We start from the raw sequence: 24,471 nt of genomic DNA on the forward strand, positions 1-24,471 counted from the left end.
ATATATTACAGAAAAGCAACCCATGTAAAGGCAGCTTCATTTTGTTAACCAAGCTTGCCTTTTAGTACAACTACAGAGCAGCTCAGAGGTACTTGCCTGTGCTATTTGGCCAGGAGTACGTATCTTTTAATCTTTCTGTATTTTAATCAAAGAGGATTTGTTACAAAGGACAAACACCTACTCATGGTAGCTTAAATAAATGGGGAATTTCTTAAAAATTACTATAAAAATTATTGTAAAACAATCTTATGAGTCTCCAAGGATAGGGAAGCAGTGCCCTGTACAGGTAAGAAGCCTGGGTTCTGTATCCAGAACTCCTGGTTTCAAATCTTGGTTCTGCCTCTAATCAGTGTGGGAGTTGAGTAAGTAAATAAAACCTCTACATGCCTCAGTCTGTTCTGAAGTAAAAATAGACATAAAAACCCCTTCCTTATAGGGTTTTTGGGCAGATTCAGTGAGATAATGCACATTAAGGGCTTATAACAGTGTCTGGTATGTAGTAGGTACTCAATGTTAGCCATGATCATGATATTGATGATGGTGGAAGGAGGGCTACCTAGCCCAGGAATTCCAGTTGAGCAAGTCAAAAATGAGATTCTTCTTAATATCTCAGGGCTATTATTCTCTTCAAGTTCTGCTTTTCTCCTTTGATTCCTTTATTTACGCATGTTCCAACTGGGCCACCCAAGCCTCAACCCTATGGGAACCTTTTCAACTCAAGTTCTTACTATCATCTAATTAGAGTAATTTTTCCTTCAAATTATTGAAAGAGATTCTCATTGATATCCTAGTTTATGGACTGTTGTACTTGGGACATTGGACAGAAAAAGGGGTAGGAGATACACAATCAGGACAGCCTAAGGACAGGGTGAAGAGCAAGGTACTCCTCCCAGGGTGGTGAATGTTCCTGAAATACACCACAAGAGGAACCATAGAAGAAACAAGAGAGGCTGGCCTTGAAAACAGATGAGTCTGACTCATATGGAAGGTGTTTTCAAAAGAGTAAAGAACATTTGTATTAATGGCTTCAAGGTTACTAATCAGAAGCAATTGGTTGACATTACAGGGAGACAGAATTTAACTCAGTATGAGGAAGAACTTTTAACAACTCTGAAAATGAACATGGAGCACAACACCTTGGAAGGTAATGAATTCCTTTTTACTAGAAATAATCAAATGTTTAATCATTTGTTGAAGCTGTTGGGTATTAATGTAACATGTAGGTTTGAGGTAGATGACCATTTATGTACCTTCTAATTGTGGGAGTTTCTGACTGTATATAAAAATTGCTAAGTGAAGAAGTCCAGAAGGGCAAACTACTTTGAGGGTGCAGGAAATATGTATTCAACAAATTGTGCCCTGTTATGACCCTCCTTGACCTCCTAGAAATTTCTAGTTCTTCTGATCCCATTTTGAGAAAACCATAGCAACAGTTTGGTTAAGGTTTGTTTTCTCTTTCATTTACCTTTGACTTGGAAAACATTTTATTTCATTACTTTTGAGTGTGTCATTTGTGCAGTAAGTCCCTTGCTGCTATTATAATTTTGAGGAAAATTCTAATATAGAGCATATAAAATATATAATATCCTATATAATAAAGAGCTAATATGCAAATGGTGATCACACCCTCACTTTGTCACGCCTTAATGGCTCAGACACTCAACACTGGAGAGAGAGGAATGGGGACCAGCCAAGCACAAATGAGCTCATGAGAGAGGAATGGGGACCAGCTAGGCACAAATGAGCTCATGAGAGAGGAATGGGGACCAGCTAGGCACAAAGGAGCTCACAAGAGAGGAATGGGGACCAGCCAGGCTGCGGCCCGAAAGAGGGACAACCCACCCACCCTGCAGTCCCGGGCAACAGTGCCTGCGGCTGTGGCCCAGGTGAAGCCACCTGCCCACAGTCCCCTGTGGTTGCGGCTGGCCCGGGGAAAGCCGGCCCAGGTCCTGGGTGCCTGTGGCTAGCCAGACAGAGGGAAGCCTGGGTCCTGGGTGCCTGCAACCAGCCAGAGGAGGGAATCCTGGGTCCCAGGTGCAGGGTGAGGCAGAGGTGGTTAGGGGCGATCAAGCCAGCAGGGGAGCAGTTAGGGGCAATCAGGCCAGTAGGGGAGCAGTTAGGGGTGATCAGGCAGGCAGGCAGAGGTGGTTAGGGGCGATCAGGCAGGCAGGCAGGCAGGCGAGCAGTTAGGAGCCAGTGGTCCCAGATTGCAAGAGACAGTTGGACATCCCCTGAGGGGTCCTGGATTGGAGAGAGTGCAGGTCGGGCTGAGGGACCCCCTCCCCTCCATGCATGAATTTCGTGCACTGGGCCTCTAGTAGAATAATAAAAATCCTAAAAGAGTAACCTGTAACCTCATTGTAAAATACACTGAATGGGTGTATTTTAGAGGTCAACACACCATGTTCATGGAGACCTGTTTTTATTAAAAAGTATCTAGTTTGACAGCCTAGAGCAGTGGTTCTCAACCTTGGCTGCACATTAGAATCACCTAATCTTTTTAAAATCCTGATTTCTGGGCCTCATCCTCCGGAAATTCTGTTTCTTTGTTACTAATGTTGTGGCCCCACCCCCTAACAAAGAAACAGAATTTCCGGAGGATTAGGCCCAGGAATCAGGATTTTAAAAAGATTCCCAGGTGATTCTAATGTGCAGCCAAGGTTGAGAACCACTGCATTAGAAGGTTTTGAAAGAGGAACAGTGAGGAAAATGAAGTGGGCTATCACTTCATTGCTTTCCATAGATGCAGAACAAGCATGGTTTCTCCAGGTAAAAAAATGGTAAATCTGCTTTTTCTGGCCAATCTTATTTCCTTCTGAAGTTGAATGATCCTGATAAGCTAGCTCTTCTCTAATGAATATGCACTGTTAGTTCTGTTTCAAAATTAGCAGTAACTGAAGCAGATGAACACTGTAAACCACCAGGAGGCATTTTGTTGCTTCTCCCAAGAACATTCAAAGCAGCAAAGTGTATCAGAAACCATCCATGCTTCATTATTCTGGCTTATTATTTAGCTTGCAGATCATCTATGCCCTACCTCTTTCCTAACTTTCCTGCAACCATTTTTTTCACTAGCACTTCAACTATAGCTTATCGTAAGAAACTCTTACAAAAAATAATTAGACAAAGGCAAATGGAATATAATGGTTAAAATGAGAGTTTTATGGGGGGGGGGGGTTTGTGGGGTTTTTTTTTGTATCTGCAGTACATTTTCAAAATTTTACCTTCTTCCCACTTCATTACTATGGTTACCAGATTTAACATTTCAGACAGAAACTTGTCTGTAGGTCCAAAGGAAAGATTGATTGCAGTAAACAAAGAATACAGAAATTGGGCACAATTTGAAAATAATAGCAATAACTGTTGACCTAATTGTTGACCAATTGAGTTTCTCATTTAGAAAGTGCATGAAACTATGCAGCATTGACACTTAATGGGGAGTCTGCCTCCTTTTCCTTCTCAAAGATGTCAATGCAATAGTTATAATCAGGGCAAAGAGGAAACCTTATTCTATATAATAAAGAGGTAATATGCAAATTGACCCTCACACCCTCACATCACAAGATGGCCACTCTACGTCGTCACAAGATGGCCTCCCCATGTCATCACAAGATGGCCACCGCAAAGATGGCCACTTCCACGTCATCACAAGATGGCTGCCCCACATTGTCACAAGATGGCTGGCAGGGTAGGGCAGTTGGGGGTGACCAGGCCTGCAGGGGAGGGCAGTTGGGGGTGATCAGGCTGGCAGGGAAGCAGTTAGGTGTCAATCAGGCTGGCAGGGGAGTGGTTAGGGGGCAATCAGGCAGCCAGGCAGGCGACTGGTTAGGAGCCAGCAGTCCTGGATTGTGAGAGGGATGTGGGATCGGGCCTAAACCCGATCATCCCCCAAGGGGTCCCAGATTGGAGAGGGTGCAGGCTGGGCTGAGGGACACCCCCCAGTGCATGAATTTCATGCACCAGGCCTCTAGTATGGTTATAAGAAGATATATTTTTATAGAAACAGACTTAATCTCTGGGTAGGTGTTTCTTTCTTTCCCCGCACCCCAGAATGTGCTTCCTTATAAGGCAGATGTCATGCCCAGATGAAAATGACAACTTCCACACTATCAGCACATGTCACTGCATGTGAACCCAGGTCATGGGCATCCCAGTCTGGGGCAGGGTGAGGAGTGGAGGTGGACTGGTAAAGCAAGGATAAGGGGCTCAGTGAGTTTAAGTGAGGTGCAAGGTATGCCTCTTGTCCCTTTCATCATAGCAACCAAATATGGACCCCCTGCTACTGGACCTGTGACTGACTCTTAAGGTACCTGAGAACATTTAAACCATTGAAATTTAAGTGAATTTGTTTACTTCACCTGATACACTCTGAAAGCACTTTTTTCCCCCATGACCCAAAGCAGAAAACGTTTTCCATTACTGACCAGGTCACATACATATACACTCCTGCAAACATGAATATCTCTAACAGAAACAAAGTTTCACAAAGTGGCATTTATTTTTTCAAAGCTGACTGCACTCTGATATTTTCTAATTTTTTCCTAATACATCTACACAATGGAATACTATGCTGCTGTAAAAAAGAAGGAATTCTTACCATTTGCAACAGCATGGATGGAACTGAAGAGCATTATGCTAAGTGAAATAAGCCAGTTAATGAAAGAAAAATACCACATGATCTCACTCATTTATGGATAATAAAGACCATTATAAACTGATGAACAAAAATAGATACAGAGGCAGAGCAGCATCGAACAGACTGTCAAACTACAGCGGGAAGGCCTGGGAGGATTGGGGGTGAGAGATCAACTGAAGGACTTGTATGCATGCATATAAGCATAACCAATGGACACAAGACACTGGGGGGGTAGGGGAGGCCGGGGGAAGGTCAAGGGGGAAAAAAAAGGAGACATATGTAATACTCTTTGTAATACTTTAAGCAATAAAACAAACCAAAAAAAAAAAACCCCAAAAGAAAACAAAACAAAAAACTGGTGGTGACCCCTGAACTGACTTTATGACCCACAAGTCAATCACACCACACAGTTTGACAAGTTCTGTGTTTAATGGTCTTGACTGATTTCTTCAATGTCAGTATTCAGTCATCAACTGTTTACTGAGCATTTACCATATGACAGGCATGTGCTAGTCATGGGGAAATTGGAAAGGGAGGCTTCCAAATACATAGGAGAGTCCTGACGAAGGAAGTGTCAGATATTCTGTTAAAACTCATTGAAGCTCATCCATCATGCTTGAGAAGGTGCTGGGATTCCACAGCGAGTCTGGGAAATCTGTGTACCAGGCACTGTGCTCGGCCCTGAGACTTCCTGCATCCTTAGCTCAAATTATAGCTCCATCTAGGACAGTGGTTCTCAACCTTGGCTGCACATTAGAATCACCTGGGAATCTTTTTAAAATCCTGATTCCTGGGCCTCATCCTCCGGAAATTCTGTTTCTTTGTTATGGGGTGAGGCCACAACATGAGTAACAAAGAAACAGAATTTCCGGAGGATGAGGCCCAGAAATCAGGATTTTAAAAAGATTCCCAGGTGATTCTAATGTGCAGCCAAGATTGAGAACCACTGATCTAGGAGGTTCTTTCCTTCTGATTTCTGCCATCTCTGTTTAGCAGTAACCACACCTTTTTGTTATATTCTCTCCTAAATGCTTGCATGTATTAAGTTGAATTTTAACAATATAGTTGTGGGTCTCTTGTGCACTAGTGGGCAATTAACTTAATCACACTAACACACAGGATCATTTTAAAGCGTCAGAGGACATTTTATATGAGCACAAGAATATAAGTTTACATAAAGAGCTCAATTTTACTATTCCAGGTGGCTGTGCATTTTTGTGAAGATTTGTGCGTTGTGCTAGAAGTTAGATGTCAGTGGGCTGATTTCATCAGAAGACATCGAGTCTATATTTAAATCACTCCATATAAGAAATGGCATGACTTCTGATGAATTAGTGCTGGCGGGTTTTATACTCTCAGACCACTGAGCTATGAGACCTGAGTGGAAACCAGCAATTCATTCAGCAAACAGTACCTAGCATGTACCAGACAATGTTACAGGCTCTTCAGATTGAAAGATGAATAATAGCTTTGCTGTTGAGAAGATTTCTGAGGTTTTCTTGAGGGTCTTTACAAAACGTGACAGGAAGTGAAAGGAAGTATTTGATGAGTGTTGGCTGTGTGCAATGCACCAGTGTTCACATGCATAATCTTACTCCTAATAGTAATCCCATGAGAAAGGCCTTTATTAGACCACTTTACAGAGGAAGAAACTAACCAGAGTGATTAGACTATGGCTCCAAATAGCCAAGCAATTATCATACTAGGCAGGGTTTGAATTCATTCACTTAGACTCCTGGCTGAAACACACTTCACAGTGCCCTGCTTCTCTCCCATGTCTTTATTTGTATGATTTGAAGTATATATATTAAGAGGACAGGCATTCACATGGCAGAATTATTCCAGGAAAGGGTGCTGTAATGAAACGTGCTGATGGGGTAGTTGGCTGGGATGAAGAAAGCTGGTTTTATGACCGGGATTTTTATGTTTTGTTTTGTTTTTTAATCACAGGAAGTATAAAAGGGCATTTGATGATTCTATGATGAATTAAGGCATCTAAGTAAGGTCTGGCTGTACGACATTTAGCAAACCTCATAAACTCCCTGTGCAGATATTACTGCCAAATGACTTTAATTTGAAGCATTTTGTGCTTTCCAGAATAAAGCCATATGAATATTTAGAACAATTGTTTTACTATGTTATATGTGTACACAGTTCAATCCAGTTAACTAAGGTGGATTCTATTGGATGGCATTTGAGATCATCTCCCTATTATGTGAACACAGATCTGAGGGGGCACCCTCTCAGTTACAGGAAAAGGTGCTGCATGGGCTTCCCATTTGGCTCCCAACACTAGAATGATAATGCTTCTCTTTTTAAGGAAAACAACACAGCAAGCAATGTAGGAATATATTATTCTGTATGGTTGAAATCTTTCATAATTCAAAAGAAATAAAATGTACTGAAAAAAACACAAGCAACCATAGTGTTGAACTTAACATTTTTCATCAAACGGGTATTAATTTTTATGGGGTGCGGCTACAGTGTTTGGACAGGTTCAAGCCTTGTACTGAGGAGAGGGCAGAATCCTCTCATTGCCACATGCAAGTCCCTGCTTGGAGGGCAGAGCCTTCCCAGCACAATTATAGCCAACAGCTGTAGTTGTAAGCTTGAACCTATGGTCTGAACATGTGGCCCCACGTGCCTGAGTGATGGAGTTCCGGTGCATGTAGTTGAGTAGGATTGAAACCAACAAGAATGCTGTAAACATCTTGATCATGCCCCTACTTTGCCTCGTGGGATCGGCTATAAAATAAAGACACGGCTTGTGGGCGCTGGTGCTGTCCATCAGAGAGGCAGCGTCCACCGAGACCCAGCTCATTCTCTTCTCTGTCTTTTCTAAGCCTTTCATCACCCCCACTCAGGGTCACTGAACCAGGCTGAGCTGGCATGAGTATGCCATGGCCGTGCCGGCTCCCCACAAGTTTTATTTAGAGCGTTGGAACATTTTCCATGCATTAATAGTATGCCTTGTTTAAGACTGTGCATACTGCAATATGTGTGCATTTTTAGTGGACTATTTGCAATATGCTCTAGTGCAGCACTTCTCAAGCTTCAAGTGTGCTTGAGAGTCCCCCAGGGTGGGGGTTGTGTCATAATGCAGATCCTGTGCACAATCTGATTCCCAAGGCCTGCGGTGGGGCCTGGGAATCTATCTCTAACAAGCTCCAGGTGATGCTGGTGCTGCTGGTCACCAAGTGATACTTTAAGAAGGGAAGATCTACACAGTGGTTCTCAAACTTGGCCGCACATTGGAATCAACCAGGAAGCCTTAAAAATCAAGCTGTCTTGATTTTTTTTTTTCTATCCCAGCAAATATTCTGTCTTAATTGGGCCGGGTTGGGGTCTGGGCATGGAGATCTTAAAAAGACTGCAGGTGATTAGAATGTGCAGCCAGGATTGAGAGGCTTACACTCGTGGGTTACCTTGTCTCTAGAAAATGTAAGGACTCATATTTGGTGTTACTCTTGTTGCTCTGGAATAAATCCAGCAGCAGACAGAGTGAAATGAAGTAGAAATGTTCAATAACTTCGCCTACTAATGTTTACACCCATGTCAATTTCCTGAAAAGCAATGAAATTATACACCCAACAAAATTCATACCTCTGCTACCAGTGCAAAGAACCAGGCTTTGGATCCCTTTTTTACTCTCCGGTGTAAAGAAAAGAAGCTTGTCTAGAGTAAAATACTAACTAAAGAGGAAATTTCTAATTTAAAGGTTTTTCTCTCTGTACCATCCTTTGGGTTATACTAGCTCTAATTAATAACTCCTGACAGGAGTGATATTTTTGTTCATAAGCAAGTTGTAATTATGAAGCTAAGCTTTTAAAAATGTTCTCTCAAAAAGTTCAGTCCTCTGTGTGCACAGCATGTCTCTGTCCCTTGGATGAGGATTTCTCACCTCAGTAACCTTTGCTGAGGGTGTTGTGTCCTGTAAATTGTGGGATGTTTACCAATATTCCCTAGCCTCCACCCATTCAATGCCATTAGCTCATACAGTCTCCCATCCAAGTTGTGAGAACCAAGAATGCCTTCAGACATCACCAGAAGCCCTCTAGGGCACAGGCGAAATAGCCCCTGCTTGAGACTCACTGCCTTACATCCGGGGTGGTTTCCATATCACTGACTCCCACTTTTATCTTGACTGTCTCAGTGTGGGAAGCTCTCCAGGTTTATCTGATGCAAAGGATAGATAATCAGCAAAGTAGGATGAGGCCATTCTCTGGTGAGCATTGAATGCCACCTTAAAGTGTGGAATTTTCATTACCTGTTTAATTATTTAAATCTATTTTATTTATTCATTCACAATAACAAAGTGAGGTTAAGATAATTTACAGTTAACATTCCAAGACTAAATGAAGTTTACAAAGGCCACTTCCTCCTTGAAAGTAGCTCCTCCTAAACAGCTAGAGGTACTTCCCAGTTGATTCCAATGTGCAGCCAGGGCTCCAACTATAACTATTATGGTTAATGTTCTCTACCCCATGTTAGAAACATTTTTGCACTTAATTTTTTTTTCTTATTGATTTCTAAAGCTTCATGGAACAGATTTCAAGCAGTTTTCATATCCTCACTCTCTTATCTACAATAGAACTCTGTACAAATCAAGCATTCTACAAAATACTTGTTGAACAAATGAATTCTAGGGTTGTCCCGCAGCTTAGAGTTAAAATTAAGAATGGGGGCCACTTCTATATAGTTACTTCTAGACAGAGCCAGGAACATTTATTTTCTAAATGGTTACACTTGCTTATGATAATAATACATCAATTAGGTAAGAAATAACTCCAGCTTCACTTAAATCAGTGGTTCTCAACCTGTGGGTCGTGACCCCTTTGGCGGTTAAACGACCCTTTCACAGGGGTCGCCTAAGACCATCCTGCATATCAGATATTTACATTACGATTCATAACAGTAGCAACATTACAGTTATGAAGTAGCAACGAAAATAATTATATGGTTGGGCCACAACATGAGGAACTGTATTTAAAGGGCAAGAAGGTTGAGAACCACTGACTTAAATGTTTTGTTCCCAAATGAGCTTGTTACAAACAAGAATGATATTGATAGAAGACAAATTAATACTGTGACTAGGCAAACCTGTATCTCTTTAATGTAATATCAGGGAAGCACCAGACTTCTCTTATTCAGTTTGATCTTTTTAGGAGTCCAGTTATATTGAAAATAGAGGTCCGGTGCACGACATTCTCAGGGGGTGGGGCGGCGGGGAGGCAGGGGAGGCCCCTCAGCCCAGCCTTTGCCCTTTTGCAGTTTCGCTCCCTATGGGGAGCGGGCCTAAGCCGTCAGTGGGACACCCTGAGCGCTGCCACGGGCCAGCCATCAGCCCGGCTTGTGGCTGAGCAGCACACCCCCTGTGGGAGCACACTGAACACCAGGGGGCAGCTCCTGCATTGAGCATCTTCCCCCTGGTGGTCAGTGCGCATCATAGCAACCGGTTGTTTCACCATTAGGTCTATTTGCATATTACCCTTTTATTATATAGGATAACCACAGTTTGTGTCACCATGAAGAATTCTACAGCAATTAAGAGCTGGGCAGTTAAAGGAGAAGGTTTAAGATATCTGTCATCATAGAGCTGAAGGTTGTATTATGAAACCTGTCAAGTTGTTTGGAAAACCCAGTAGCACAAAAATATTTTAGCAATACCAACTGGAAGTTGCAATAAATAAAATTCATTTTTATCTGTAATTTGAAGAAAGTAATATTCTGTCTTCAAGGATGGCATTTGCTGCTTCTTCTATAAATTTAGCCCCCTTTTCCCACACTTTAGACATAAAAGGTACCCTGGGATCTGCTTGGTATTTCGTGAGGAGGCAGAGGACAGGTTTAAATGGCACCATGATTGTCATTAGGCCCCTGGCCCAGGAGGCATTGCACTTCAGTTTGATTTTGTTCTCTCACAGTGGTTCTCAACCTTCCTAATGCTGCGACCCTTTAATACAGTTCCTCATATTGTGGTGACTTCCAATTTCATTGTTACAAATTGAACATAATTAAAGCATAGTGATTAATCACAAAAACAATATGTAATTATATATGTGTTTTCCGATCATCTTAGGCGACCCCTGTGCAAGGGTCATGACCCACAGGTTGAGAACCGCTGCAACAACACCAAGACAAGGGTTGGTGTGCAAGTAGTTTATTTGGAGAGCAGTATCAGAAGTGCGGTGAGGGAGAGAGGACATGGGACAGAGAAGGGAGGAAAGGCTATAAAGGGTGCATGGATGATCAGCAGATTACCACTGTTGGCAAATATGGCTCAAATCTCTGAGACTCAGACTTGACCTACCAAGGGGTGTGAATGCTTGGGGTATTAGGCCACCAAACCCCTAACTCATTGGTTGAGGGTTACCCTTGGGGCATTTACCTCCTGGCACTTCTGGCTTGCCTCAAGTATGCATGGAGCACACTAGAGTGGCCTACAGATACTCAGATGGTCACAGGAAACCATTGCTGTGTGTAATAGAATAATGGCTATCAAAGGTGTTGGTGTCCTAATCCCAGGAACCTGTGAATATGTTATTTACCAGAGCAAAGGGAGTTTGCAGGTGTGATTAACTGAAGGGACTAGAGATGGGGAGAAAGCCTTGGATTATCCAGGTGAGCCCAGATTTCATAATATGGCTCTGTAAGTGGAGACCCTTTCTCAGCTGTAGTCAGAGGGAGACTCGACTATGGAAGAAGGGTCAGAGAGAGGCAACATCGCCTGCTTTGAAAAGGGAGAAAGGGATCTGTAAGTCAAGGAATGTGCGTGGCCTCTAGAAGTTGGAAAAGGTAAGAAATCAGATTCTTCACTGGAACCTTGTTACAGAAATGAGATAACGTTGACCATTGTGTATTGGTTGTTTATTTCCTCACTGCTGGCTGAGACCTGCTAGCTCAAAACCATGCTGGCACCTAACTCAAATTTCACATGTTGGATAATTTTTTCTTTTTTAATCCTTGCCTGAGGATTTCTTTCCCATTGATTTTTAGACAGAGAGGGGAGATGGGGAGAGGGAGAGAGAGAGAAAAACAGAAACATGGATGTGAGAGAGAGACATCGGTTGGTTGCCTCCCACAAGCACCCTGACTGGGGGCCGGGATTGGACCTGCAACCCAGGTACCTGCCCTTGACGGGAATCAACCTGGAGACCCTCCAGTGCACAGGCTGATGCTCTAACCACTGGGCAACACTTGCCAAGGCCATGTAGGATAATTTTTTAAATGGCCCAAACAAGCAGACTTTTAGCCATTTAGAGCCTGACTACTTTGTATACTTTATGAAACTAGGCCCAGCATCTGCCTTGCAGTTATAAGACCTCAAGCTGCTGTTACCCTTTGGAGCTCTCTGACACTCCCTGTGTACCGCTGAACAATGTCACCTAGAGAGGTAAGTCCCCTCTTTGATATTCTCTCCCCTTCTGGGTGGTAGCTCTTTGTTGTAAGCCTCTGGACCATCTCATGCTGTGAGGGACTTCCCCTCATGCAACCCTGCCCAAGCCCCTCCCATACAGCTTGTTGTGTGGTGAGTATATCTTTTTCCTGGTTCAGCCCCCAAATTCCAAGAAACCCCATAAGCCTCCAGAAGCAATTTAACCTTGCAGACACCTTGATGTTTTGCCCAGTGAGTTCTGTATTGAATTTCCGACCTCCAGAATCGTATATAATAATTTTGTCTTCTTTTAAAGCACTAAAGTTGTAGTGATATTATAGCAATGATAAGAAGCATTTATTATTGCAAATTAATTTGAACCACAAAAGCATTTTTGTATTTTTTATTGTTTGACAAGCTTTGCTAAGGTCATAGTATGTGTCCCAGATTTGGAAAGGTAATTCCAGCAAAATTACCAAAAGATGAACTAGCATGTGTGTGTAGGGATGGCTTTCAGGTAATTGTAGATTAACTAGGCAATTAAAAGTGTGTTTAATCAGTGAAAATTTTGCTACATGAGATGTCTGATATTTTGCTGCCTATGGTTTCTTCTAAGATTATTATGGTTTCATGACTTACATTTAAATCTTTTATCCATTTTGAATGTATGCTTGTGTATGGTTTAAGTTAGTGGTCTAGTTACTTTTTTACATGTATCTGCCCAATTTTCCCAACACCATTTATTGAAGAGACTGTATTTACTCCATTGTATGCCTCTTCCTCCTTTGTCAAATATTAATTGAGCGTAATGGCTTGGGTTGATTTCTGTTTTGGGGGTCTCTGTTCTGTTCCATTGATTTATATGCCTGTTCTTGTGTCAGTACCAGGCAGTTTTGAGTACAGTGGCTTTGTAGTATAACTTGATATCTGGTATTGTGATCTCTCCAACTTTGTTCTTTCTAAAGATTCCTGTGGCTATTTGGAGTCTTCTTTGGTTTCATATAAATTTTTGGAGTGTTTGTTCTAGATCTGTGAATCATGTCTTTGGTATTTTAATAGGTATTGCATTGAATCTATATATTGCTTTAGGTAGTATGGACAATTTAATGATGTTGAATCCATGAACACGGTATATTGTTCCACTTGTTTATATCTTCTTCTATCTCTTTTTGCAATGTTCTACAGTTTTCCGGGTACAAGTCTTCTACCTCCTTGGTTAAGTTTATTCCTAAGTATCTTAATTTTTTTTTGTTGCAATGGTAAATGGATAGCCATCAATAAATCAACAAACAAGTGCTGGTAGGAATGTGGAGAGAAAGGAACCCTAGTACACTGCTGGTGGGAATGCAGACTGGTACAGCCACTGTGGAAAACAGTGTGGAGTTTCCTCAAAAAAATTAAAAATGAAACTGCCATTTGACCCAATGATCACACTTCTAGGAATATATCCTAAGAGGCCTGAATCACCAATCAGAGAGAATGTATGCACCCCTATGTAGAAACAATGAGTGCCACAGGGATATACTAGTAGGTGGGGCATCGACAGTGTTTACCACAGGGTCCCTTCAGTGTGTTCCCAAGAGCCAAATATATTGTGTATGACATGTAGTAGCTGTGCAGTAGATTTACACTGAATATATGCATGCATGACTGAATAAATGAATGAATGAAATGAAATAGTCTAAAGTGATGAGATTGAGAGTAAAGAAAAGGTGAAAATTAGAGACAGAAAAGTACGATCGAGTACAGCGGTTCTCAACCTGTGGGTTGCGACCCCTTTGGTGGTCAAACAACCCTTTCACAGGGGTCACCTAAGACCATCCTGCATATCAGATATTTACATTACGATTCATAACAGTAGCAACATTACAGTGATGAAGTAGCAACGAAAATAATTTTATGGTTGGGTCACAACATGAGGAACTGTATTTAAAGGGCCAGAAGGTTGAGAACCACTGAAGTAGGAAGGAAGGTTATAAGAAAATAGAGATAATGGGAAATAGCCTGAGATGAAAGGAGGAATTAGAGATACACTAAAAAGATAGGGATTTCATTTGCAAGGCTGTTTCTGCAAATTACTTTGCATACCGCAAGCCCCAAAATAACAGTCTGTCCTAATACCTAGCAAAATGGAACAAGTTTGGAAGAAAAACACCTTAAAAATATTTCAGGCCACAATGTCCCTGACAAGCACCAGCTTTCTATCCTGGTGGTATAGGGCAATTACAAAGTACCATGACATTTATTTATTCTTGCTGGATTTTACAATTAAGTCTGAATTCCTAATCTGCACAGGTCTGTTAAGGCCTCATCTAAACCCCTCAACCTTTAAGACAAAACACAAACAAACATGCCTTTGACTCCCGGGAGAAGAAGTTACTACCCTTCAACATCCTGCTTGCTAAGGAAACAGTTGTTACCTTAATTAATGATCTATGAAATCCTCTTTAAACACCTTGTGCAAACATGTGGCAGAATATGAAAAAATGCTAAATGAAAAAAGAGAGCACATGCTGTTTCACTGTATTCTTCTTGAAAGAAAAAAAAATGCTAAGATTATGGAGTTTCCTTTATAAGGACAAGGAAGAACATCTGTAAGGATTTCCAGTCTATAAAAAATGTCTTTAAAGAGTACCTTCTTTTCTCTTTGTTAATCCTTCAATGGCTAGTTTCCCACCGTGGAATCATTGTGGTTAATGTCTTGGACATGACTATGGACACATTTATAGCAAAGGTCTGAAGCAATCATAGCACTGTTTTTACTGAAGGCCACATTTCAGGAGTCCTCTGGACCCTCGCTAATCAAAGTGTGGTTCTCTGGACTAACAGCATCATCATCACCTGGAACCTGCTTGTTGGAAAAGTCAAGTCTCAGGCTCTGACCTACTGAATCAGACTTTCTTAGGCTGGGGCATATGAATCTGTGTTTTACCTAGGCCTCTAGGTGATTCTCATGTGTACCACTTTGTGAAGTATTGATCTAGAATAGAAAGATCAAGATGTAGTCCATGCAGCAGTGCCAGTCTTTTGACTGTTGCAGTCTGCAACTGGACAAGGGCATTTGTTATTGATAGTCTCAGTTCCTGTATTTATTGCTAGTCTAACCAGTGAGGATTCTTATGTGCATTCTTCCAGTATTAGTAACCAACCCAATATAAAATGCCTACTGGGTTCTTTCTGGAATGGATGAAATTGTTGTTCTCTCTTATTTAACACTGTCCTACTGCCTTCCCTTTTTTTCTTTAACACTAAACATCATTGTGTGTGCCTGTTCAATCGCACATGTTTAGGTGTCAATACTAAAAATAAGCTTTCATTATGACTCTTCACACCACAATATATTCCCTAAATAGGTGTGATAAAGAATGTAATTTTTCCTACACACATACAAGCATCTTCCTCTCCCAGAATCTGGATATTAATTCAGAGTCTGAACCTAATATTTCCCAGATTTGGGCTCTGCCTTACTTCATGCATGAAGCTATGTATAACATCAGAGATCATAGGTAGGGCACATGGTGTGTATATCCACATGATTTATGTCTTTACTTAATGAATGAAGACAATCAGATTTAGTTTTCGTTTGTACTCAGTTGAGTGTGAATTTGACTAAATAAATCAAATTTTCAAAGATAGGCTGCTGGATAGAATTTGCCTTTTTCTAATGTAAGAGAAAGACAACTGGCCATCACCCAATGGGCTCTACCTACATATGAATCGTGCAGGAATGGACTCTGACTGAGGTCAGCAGAACTGAAAGCATTCTCCTGGCTTAGTGAGCAGTGTTTGCAAGGGAGATACAATTTGCATACAAGAAACAAAATAAGACAATTGCATATTGAGAAGTATAGCCTAACAATGTTATAAACGAGGGTTTTCTCCATGGTAGCACTATCAACATTTAGGGCTGGATAATTGTTTGTGGTGGGGGCTGTCCTTTGTAGGATGTTTAGCACCATCCCTGGCCTCTTGCCACTAGATGCCAGTAGCACCCCCGCTAGATGTGACAACAAAACATATCTTGCTCCATGTCCCTTGTTGGGCAGAATCACCCAGGTTAAGAACCACTGCTCTAAGTGTTTGGAAAAGAAGAGAAAAAAGTGAAAGACTTTTAGCAAGATTCTCAAAGCTTGACTTTCCTTTGATTATAGTTCTGTGGGTTCCTCATTTGCTTAGATTTGTTTGGTTGATTAGACTTAGTGGTAGTGACATCTGCATTTCAACAGCCTTCTTTCAAAGTGAGTTTACAGTCTAATTGAGTTGGAAGGGTCTTAATGGGTTTTCTACTTTTGGGAAAAGTGTTCTTGTACTTAAGATGTACATCAGCCAAAGTCAGAATCAGTGAGAGGTAAAATGAGATTTCAGCTTGCCCCTAATTCTTCCCACTTCTGTTGTTTAGATGCTGTAGAGTAAAAGCACGAACTCATTATTTCAATCCTATGATTATAAAAATAGCTGCACATGGGTCACATCTTGCTGTGCAATCTAATTTCTCTTTGTGGAAAAAAGAGGAGTAAAAATAGGGGACGATGTATGTAGGCAGCCTATTGCAGTTATTCTAATATACTTGATTTTAATTTGTAGAACATATTCCCCAATAAATTGAACAAAAGCTTTGTGACCCAGAGTCTGCTACATAATTTTCTGGTGGAAAAAGTACATACTAAAATGAGCAATCACTAAACATGGAACTTTCCATTCCATGTGCCAGGGCCTATTCGATGAGCTTTATCCATGGGACTCTTATATTCTCACCACAATTCTATGAGGTGGATACTGTTAACTCCATTTTACAGATGAGAAAACTGAGGCACAGAGAGGTGTTTTTTAAGTAACCTGCCAAGGTCACAGAACTGGTAAATGATAGAGCTTCCATTTTAATTTTTGTAGCTTAACCTCTCATTTTAGGAGGCAAAAACCACAGTTCCAAAATTTCAAGTCATCTCACAGAATACAAACCTCAGACAAGGTTAATCTGTGACCATGATAAAGTGAAACACAACAAGGCCACTTCATAATTTTGTCCAAGGACAGGCAAAAACAAGGTCACTATGCCATCCACAAAATGCTAAACATCTTCCTTTTGGTTAAAATGAGTGCTGCTTATTCACAAATTATAGTTTTCTTCTCAGTTTATCTAGTCTACCCCCTTGAGATACCCAGTCTTAGAATATTCCCTGCTTTTTGACAGCATCCAATCTAGAGCAAACCCCTGCTTCCTTAGACTTTCCTCTTAAATCACCCAATTTACAGAGGCACCCTCTCCATGAATAAGGTGTGCCTTATTTCATACTATAAAGAGTAGTAAACGCAACTTGTTTAACTATATGCAAGCTTGATTCTTGTGATCTTTAGCTGAAGGATGTTGACACCTATTTGTCAATGTTACAAAGCTAGTACTTTTCTAAATCAGTATCAGAAAAATTTATACAATCTAGAACATGGGCCAAATACAGTGAGGGGAGAATTTACAGGAATAAATATAGTCCTTTATTTAGGTTAGAAAAAAACCCCCACAAGCATGTTAATATAGCCAATCATATTAATAATAGGACAAAAAGACTTTTGAAATTAACAAGCATTAGCAAGGTCAGAATGAGCAAATAGTGGAATATGAGTACTTAAAAGCAATACTGTAATTTAATGCTGTGTTAAAAATTACACATAAAGGCAGAGGATGTTACTGCTCATCTGTGTTACATGTTGATCATGTAACTATCTTTCAGATTCTCTAAGTCATACTTCAAGATGTTCACTAGCAAACTAGAGAAAGGGTCACCAGTGTGCTAAGGGCTGTAAGCCATATCATAGGAAGGACTAGTTCTATTTATACAGAAGAATTGAGACTACCTGCCAGCTCACCATGCTGAAATGTTTGAGGGATGTCTCCAGGAAGAGAGGAGGAGATTTTTACCCCTAAGGAGGAGGAGTGCCAGTCTAACTGGGGACATTCCAGGACCCCATGCATTTAAATAAGCCACTCCCAGGTGACCATTTGGTCTGGGTCCTTGTCCTCTTATCTTTATCATTGGGGTCTGGTGTCCCCTTGGAACATTGGGAAGAAAATAGTTCAGGGCTTCTGGACCTACCAAGTGGAGGGACAGGGGCTTCTTCTAAGTTGGTCTCCTCTATTACACTGGGGTTTGAGGCTGACCCCTTCATAAAAATAAGGTAATTTGTTGTCCTTTTAAGTTTATTTCCCTCCCACAGGTCAATGGGAAGATGATCTGTTGAAAGCAGGATTCAGGTATTAATAGGTCAAGTGTCCTAAATCATATCTCCCAATACCATTTCAATTTTATATTCATGTACAACAAATAGAAGTAACAGAAGTTATAAATAGGAACAAATTAGGTACTGTGGGTGCTTGAAAGAGTGGGATTATTTCAGCCTATGTAGGATCAAGAAATTATCTTTTGAAGAATCAACAATTTAGCTAAGATTTAAAGGATAGAATAGGATGGGAAAGGGAAAGAAAATAATGCAAAAAAAAAAATGAGTACTGAATTCCTGCTTTCCCAAGTTAACATCACCCGAGACATTTTGATCAGGGTCTCCCTTCCTTAACCTATTGTCTAATCAGGTTAAGAGGGCTCATATTTTCTTCCCATCAAGGCAGTCCAGGAATTAGGTAGCCAAAGATGGGAGATCGAAGTTTAAACAGTGTGTTAACATCAATCTTTTTAAATGGTGGCTTATCACTAGGTGGCCTAAAAGTCATAACCACGTTCTCAAGAAGCCACAATGTCTGTGTAGTCACTGAAAATAAAGAAAGGCTACGTGGGCAGCTGGAACTGCCTGAAATCAGGCACACTGCCAGAAGCCAGATAGGGTGTGGCCAGATATAAAAGGAAAAGGAGAAAGGCATGTGAGGCTTTAAAGTTCTTGTGGGGAAGTTGCTATCACATCACACGGGATGAGAACTTCTTATTGGAGCTGAGGAGAAAACATAAAAATAGGATTTTACCACATAGACCTGGGGCATCAGCTTCTAATAAGCTGAGGTTGGCCAAACCATAGGGATTTGCAAGTTTTATCAGTGACATCTGGACTTGATTGATTCTGAGAAACACTACTTTGATAAAATGGACAGTGACTGCTTTTTGAGATGTGGAAAAGATAAAGTAAATGCACTGAGTCTCAAGTTGCCTGGCCCCCCTCCTTGAAAGTGACTCTCTTTCATAACTTGATTGTTCAGTAAACACCCAGCACTCTTCTCATGTAGTATCAGGCATTTTCTCAATAAATATCTTCCTTAAATAAATCTAAATGCCAATGTCATTTGTGGAAATAATCTGCTCTTGGTTTTACTAATACCTGCTAAAGAATCAACCTGTGTTGTATTGTGCAAGTCAGTCTCCCAGTAGAAAGTTAGAGTTGACTTTTTTCATTGGGAATATTAAACATTTTTAAATGGTGGTGGTGGTCGTGGTGTTTGATTTTGTGTGTTGTTGTTTTTTTAACTTAAGCCACAACTTGTTAGGATCTGTGAAAATTCAGTGGATCATGACCAGCTGGGCTGGAACTAGGACAAGGTGCAAAATTTAATAGATGTCAAAACCCCAGTACTCCAGATAAATATTTAATGCAATATTTAAAAAATCATCATTAATGCAAAAATTCATGGTGAGGAAATATCAATTTTAAATAAAAACAGGATCTGACCCTGCACTTGTGTGTCTTACCTCACTTGCCTTACCCTAGGCTCATCCCTGATGGTCATTTAAAAAAAACACCAGAATATAGACTATTAGAGTGCATTAGAGGTGGAGAGAGAGAGAGAGAGAGAGAGAGAGAGAGAGAGAGAGAGAATGGATCATAATAATGTAAGATGTAAAATGTGAGCTCAGAGCAGCAGCAGTTAGGGTAAGGGACATGCTTTAGTTTCCTCATCTATAAAATGGAGATAAGAACACTGCCTTCATTTTGGGCAGGACGGCCACTTACTTTATCCAAACAAGGACAATTTTGTTAGTGGAAAGTGTCACTAACAGGCAGTACAGCTTTATAATGTTAATTATTGCAAAACTAAAAAGCATTATCAAACAGTAAAACAGTTACAGATTTATATCATGCAAAAATGACAAAACCATTCAATCATAAACATTCAGATGTTCAACAGCAAGGCTGTTGAGCCTCTGTTTTGTTTCATGTTCATGGAATTTTCCATGTTTTTCACTGACCCCACCAAGTGGTAGGCTAGTGGTTTAATGGGTTTTGCATGCTCTATCATGGACCAAAGCTGGTACCTGAGGTGGGGGAGTCCCACCGTTGACAGAGACCAAGAAAAAGAATTATTTATCCCCAGCCTCTTGTGTCTGAGTGTACTGCGTTTTATCAGCAAGTCCCTTTGATCTATCCTGGAAAGAGTCTCAGTTATGACATTGCTCTGGAAAGAGCCAAAGAGGCCAAGGACAATTATAGTTATTTTCTACATTTCACCACACGTTAAAGTGAGAACTTGTGCACTGCATATGTATACTCCCACCGCAGAAGATCACAGCATGACAGAAACCAGATGTACAAAGTGGAGGTCAAAAAACCCATCTCAGTTTATTTTAATGCAAGTGTTAATAAGTGATTGGTTTAAAATGAATAATCCAGGACAAATGCTAAATCACACAAGGCATCAGGAAAATAGGCAAAACCAGGATGTGCCATGGTAAATTAGGCTGTATGATCACGCTACTCACACAGTTGTTGGGGATTAAGTCAGGTACTATGATGGGATGTGCCTGGAAAAGTGCATGGCATATGGCAAGCACTCAAGCAGTGTCAGCTCTTGTTACCATTTTTTTCTTACCGTGGTTCAGACTCAGAAAACTTTAAAAGCACTACCTTAGAGAAAAAGATGCCATTTCCTAAGGGACAAATAATTGGAAATGTCTCCTGCTCTTTTTTTTTTTCCCAAAATTTAATCGTTAATGACAATTACTGCCTTGACTGCAAAGGTCAAGCATGATTTGTTTTGCTTTCCATCATTCCCTCAAGCCTTAACTTTGTTAATTAAACTTCATACTTTGAATATCCATTTTGAGATGCACAGTCAAATTGAGGAACATCTCCATGTAAACCATATAAGCTTGGATTTCTCAAATATATTTTAAAGAAAACAAGGCAGTGATTATAACCATGTGTGTATATGGCTAAGGGTGAATACAGGAAAAATAGACAGCAAGGCAGTCCAGGAATTGGGAAGCCAATGCTGGGGTCAGTTATTTATATGGATATTAAAGATCCTCCAGGAAAGGTAAAGTTAATAAGAGTGTTGGGTTGATAGTGAAAGCGGTGCTAAAGTCAGTAATAAGGAATGTGGCTGGAGGCTGATAGATAACAGCAGTGATAGGGGAAATCAGCAATGAGGTTGAAAGACCTGAACTTCAGAGGCTCCAATGGAGCTGGGTTTGAGGAAGGAGGAAAGGGAGATGATTGTTCAGGCATCACAATGAGGAGCAAGGAGGATACTTGAGATGGCTGATAGTGGTGGACATTAAAGAGAGACTCCTTAGAGATGCTACATATAATTACTTGCCAACTCTACTGGCATGTCTCACAAGCATCTAAATTTAGCAGCATCAAAATATGACTTTTGAGTTCTACCCCAAATCTGCTTCTGTCACAGTAGTCCCCATCCTAAATAGTAACACTGCCCACACAGTTGCTTAATCCAAAAATCTGAGCCATATTGTTCTTTTCCTCACCTTCCCACATCAAATGCATCAGCATGGCCTATTGGTTTTGCCTCCAAAGGATAAACCACTACAATGTAATTTTCATCAAGGGATTGCACTTTGTCCTGTTCAACAATGTATTCTAAGGCTGCAGACATTGCCTGGCACACAGTAGGAAGCAAATATTTGTAGAATGAATGCATGAATCTTGAATCTGACCTCTTGGCTCTATGCTCATGACCAACACCATAGTCAAAGCCACCAACATCTTTCATCTATATTTCTACAATGGCCTCCTAACTGATTTGCTGCTGCTACTCTTGCCCCCACAGACTATCTATGCAATAGCCTGACACTTGGTATGTTGAAACTAACCAATGGATTTTTATTAGTTAGAGTAAAAATCATTCCTTTACACTGGTCTGCAAAGTCCTATATGAACCTGAAATTAGCTATTTCTCCAACCTCATCTTCTACTGCTTTGCCTTTCTCATTTGCTACTCCCTGCTCTAATACTGTTCAACTTTCCCAAAACTAACTTTATCATAATAAGACTCACCAGGACTCTTGTGAAGAATACCACAGTAATTTAGTGACCTTCCTGTAGACTCTGATTCATAAGGTTGAGGGTGGAACACAAGAATCTGTACTTTTAACAAGCACTCCAGGTGATTCTTATAATAAGATTAGATACAGATACAGCCTAAGATTCCTCCCCATAGCATTTCAATTATTCAGATATGAGAAGCAAAATGAAACTAATTTTCTATCTCTGGTCTAGGAGAACATGCAGTCAATGGCCACCTACTATGCTATGCCAGGGAATTCTGAGAATACTGCTTATGTGCTGAAATATCCTACATTCTAATAAAATTTCCTGGGTAGCACAAGTGACATCAAACTTGTGTCACTTTGTGCTAGACTCCTGTGGATGAGGTTGAAGAAATGGTTATCACAGGGAGGCAGGGAGGAGAAAATTGAGAAAGGCTTGATATTCAACAATGTACAGAAATTGTGTGTGTGTGTGTGTGTGTGTGTGTGTGTGTTTCCTTAGGCTGTGGCAGAACAGAATATTCCTGAGAGGTAGCGAAGAGAAAGAGACATGGCAGCCAGCAGGATACGAGTCCAGAGTATGTGCAGGAAACATTTTGTAGATGCAGGTGGGACTCAGTGAGCTCATACACATCTAAGCTCCACAGCCTAAGCAACACATAAACCATAACAGATGCTTAATTTTACATCTAGACCTGGAAGCCTTAAGCTTGACAATGAAACATTTTGGTTTTGCTCTGATGGGGTAGCATATAATTATGGCTTTAACAGTAGGTTTAATTTATTGATTGGGGGCGGGAGGGGGCGGATTTTGAAAACTATCTCTTATCTCCTGTATATAAAATTTTCATTTTAATTTGCTAGTGATATTACCACAGGCACTAGCATTCTCCATACCAAAGGGCATGTTTCTGTCCCAGAATCTGAAACTGAAAACAAGTGTGAGCCTTCTGTTGTCCTATATAAAATTGGCTTATCAACCAGAGCGGTGCTTCTCAAAGGTGTTCACACACTGCAGTTACTGGGCCGGGGAGGGTGCTTCAGAAATACTGAATGCTGTGCTCCATCCCCAAACTGGAATTTACTTGGTATGGGGCGTGGACAAGGTTTGGGACTTTTGAAACATCCCTGGGGTTATCTAACGTGCAGGCAAGTTGTTTGAGAACCACTGAACTGGATATTTTGAGCCATGTATTTCAAAGCTCAGTCCCCTGGATAAAGTTCAGGTTTCTGCATTAAAGTTTAAGTTAAGATGATGAAATCCATGTGACTGGATTTATCAAGTTGCAATCAACATGGGTAGGAACCTTATTTACATAAAGTCAGAGCAATTGATGAAAAAGTTGAAGTTATAGCACAAAGTTCCACATACACATACATACAATTATCAATGTTCAAAACAGGATTTTAAAGTAATTTTGTCAGATTAAGTATATATCTCCAGTCGGAGTTGTCAGCTAAAACACGGGGCTCCTAGTTAAATTTGAATTTCAGATAAACAATGAATAATTTATTAATACAGTCAAATCTCAGTTCTTGAACGTCTCCCATCTCGAACAATTTGGTTTTCGACCAAGTTGTTCACAGAAAAAATGTCTAGGTTGTGGAACAAAACTTCAGTTTTTGAGCTGATAACCCTCTCATGGTGATACCTCAGCATGACAAAAAGCATCTCTCAGACAACAAAGGAGAGAATGCTTTTGTTGTTGGTGAAATAGAATATTTGCATAATTTTAAAACACAGAGAGGTGTTCAAGAGTGCTAATATTGCTAAGGGTGTGAAAGAAGCAGTGATCACAGGCAATTGAAGAAGTAGAAAAACTGTTGTTGATTTGGATAAAGGAAAAGCAATTAGCCCTGTGACAGCATTTCAGAGGCAATGACATGTGAACAAGCAAAGATGCTGTAACCTGACCTGAAAGACACCCCTGGCACAAGTGCTGAAAGTGATTTGTTAAGGCTAGTAAGGGGTGGTTCAATAAATTAAAAACACACACAAGTGTTTATTTATAGATTAAACAGTACACCAGACATGTACTATATATAAGAAAGGTTAAAACAGGGAATCATTTGGGGGTCTGGAATGGATTAATTCAATTTACATTGTTTCTAATGGGAAAAAATGATTTGGTTTTCAAACAAATCACTTCTCGAACAGCATTCTGGAACAAATTAAGTTTGAGAACCAAGGTTTCACCGTATAAGTATGTCCCATGTAATATTTGGGAATATATATA

At 40.6% G+C, this 24,471-nt stretch overlaps 1 protein-coding gene across 4 annotated transcripts in view; it reads right to left on the minus strand.

Moving 5' to 3' along the window:
- The window catches only part of GLRA2 (glycine receptor, alpha 2), a 171,455-nt gene that overhangs the window by 13,599 nt on the left and 133,385 nt on the right, over positions 1-24,471 (minus strand). The window lies entirely within an intron of this gene.

The sequence above is a fragment of the Myotis brandtii genome, unplaced genomic scaffold (genome assembly GCF_000412655.1).
Source record: "Myotis brandtii unplaced genomic scaffold, ASM41265v1 scaffold359, whole genome shotgun sequence".
Lineage (NCBI taxonomy): Eukaryota > Metazoa > Chordata > Mammalia > Chiroptera > Vespertilionidae > Myotis > Myotis brandtii.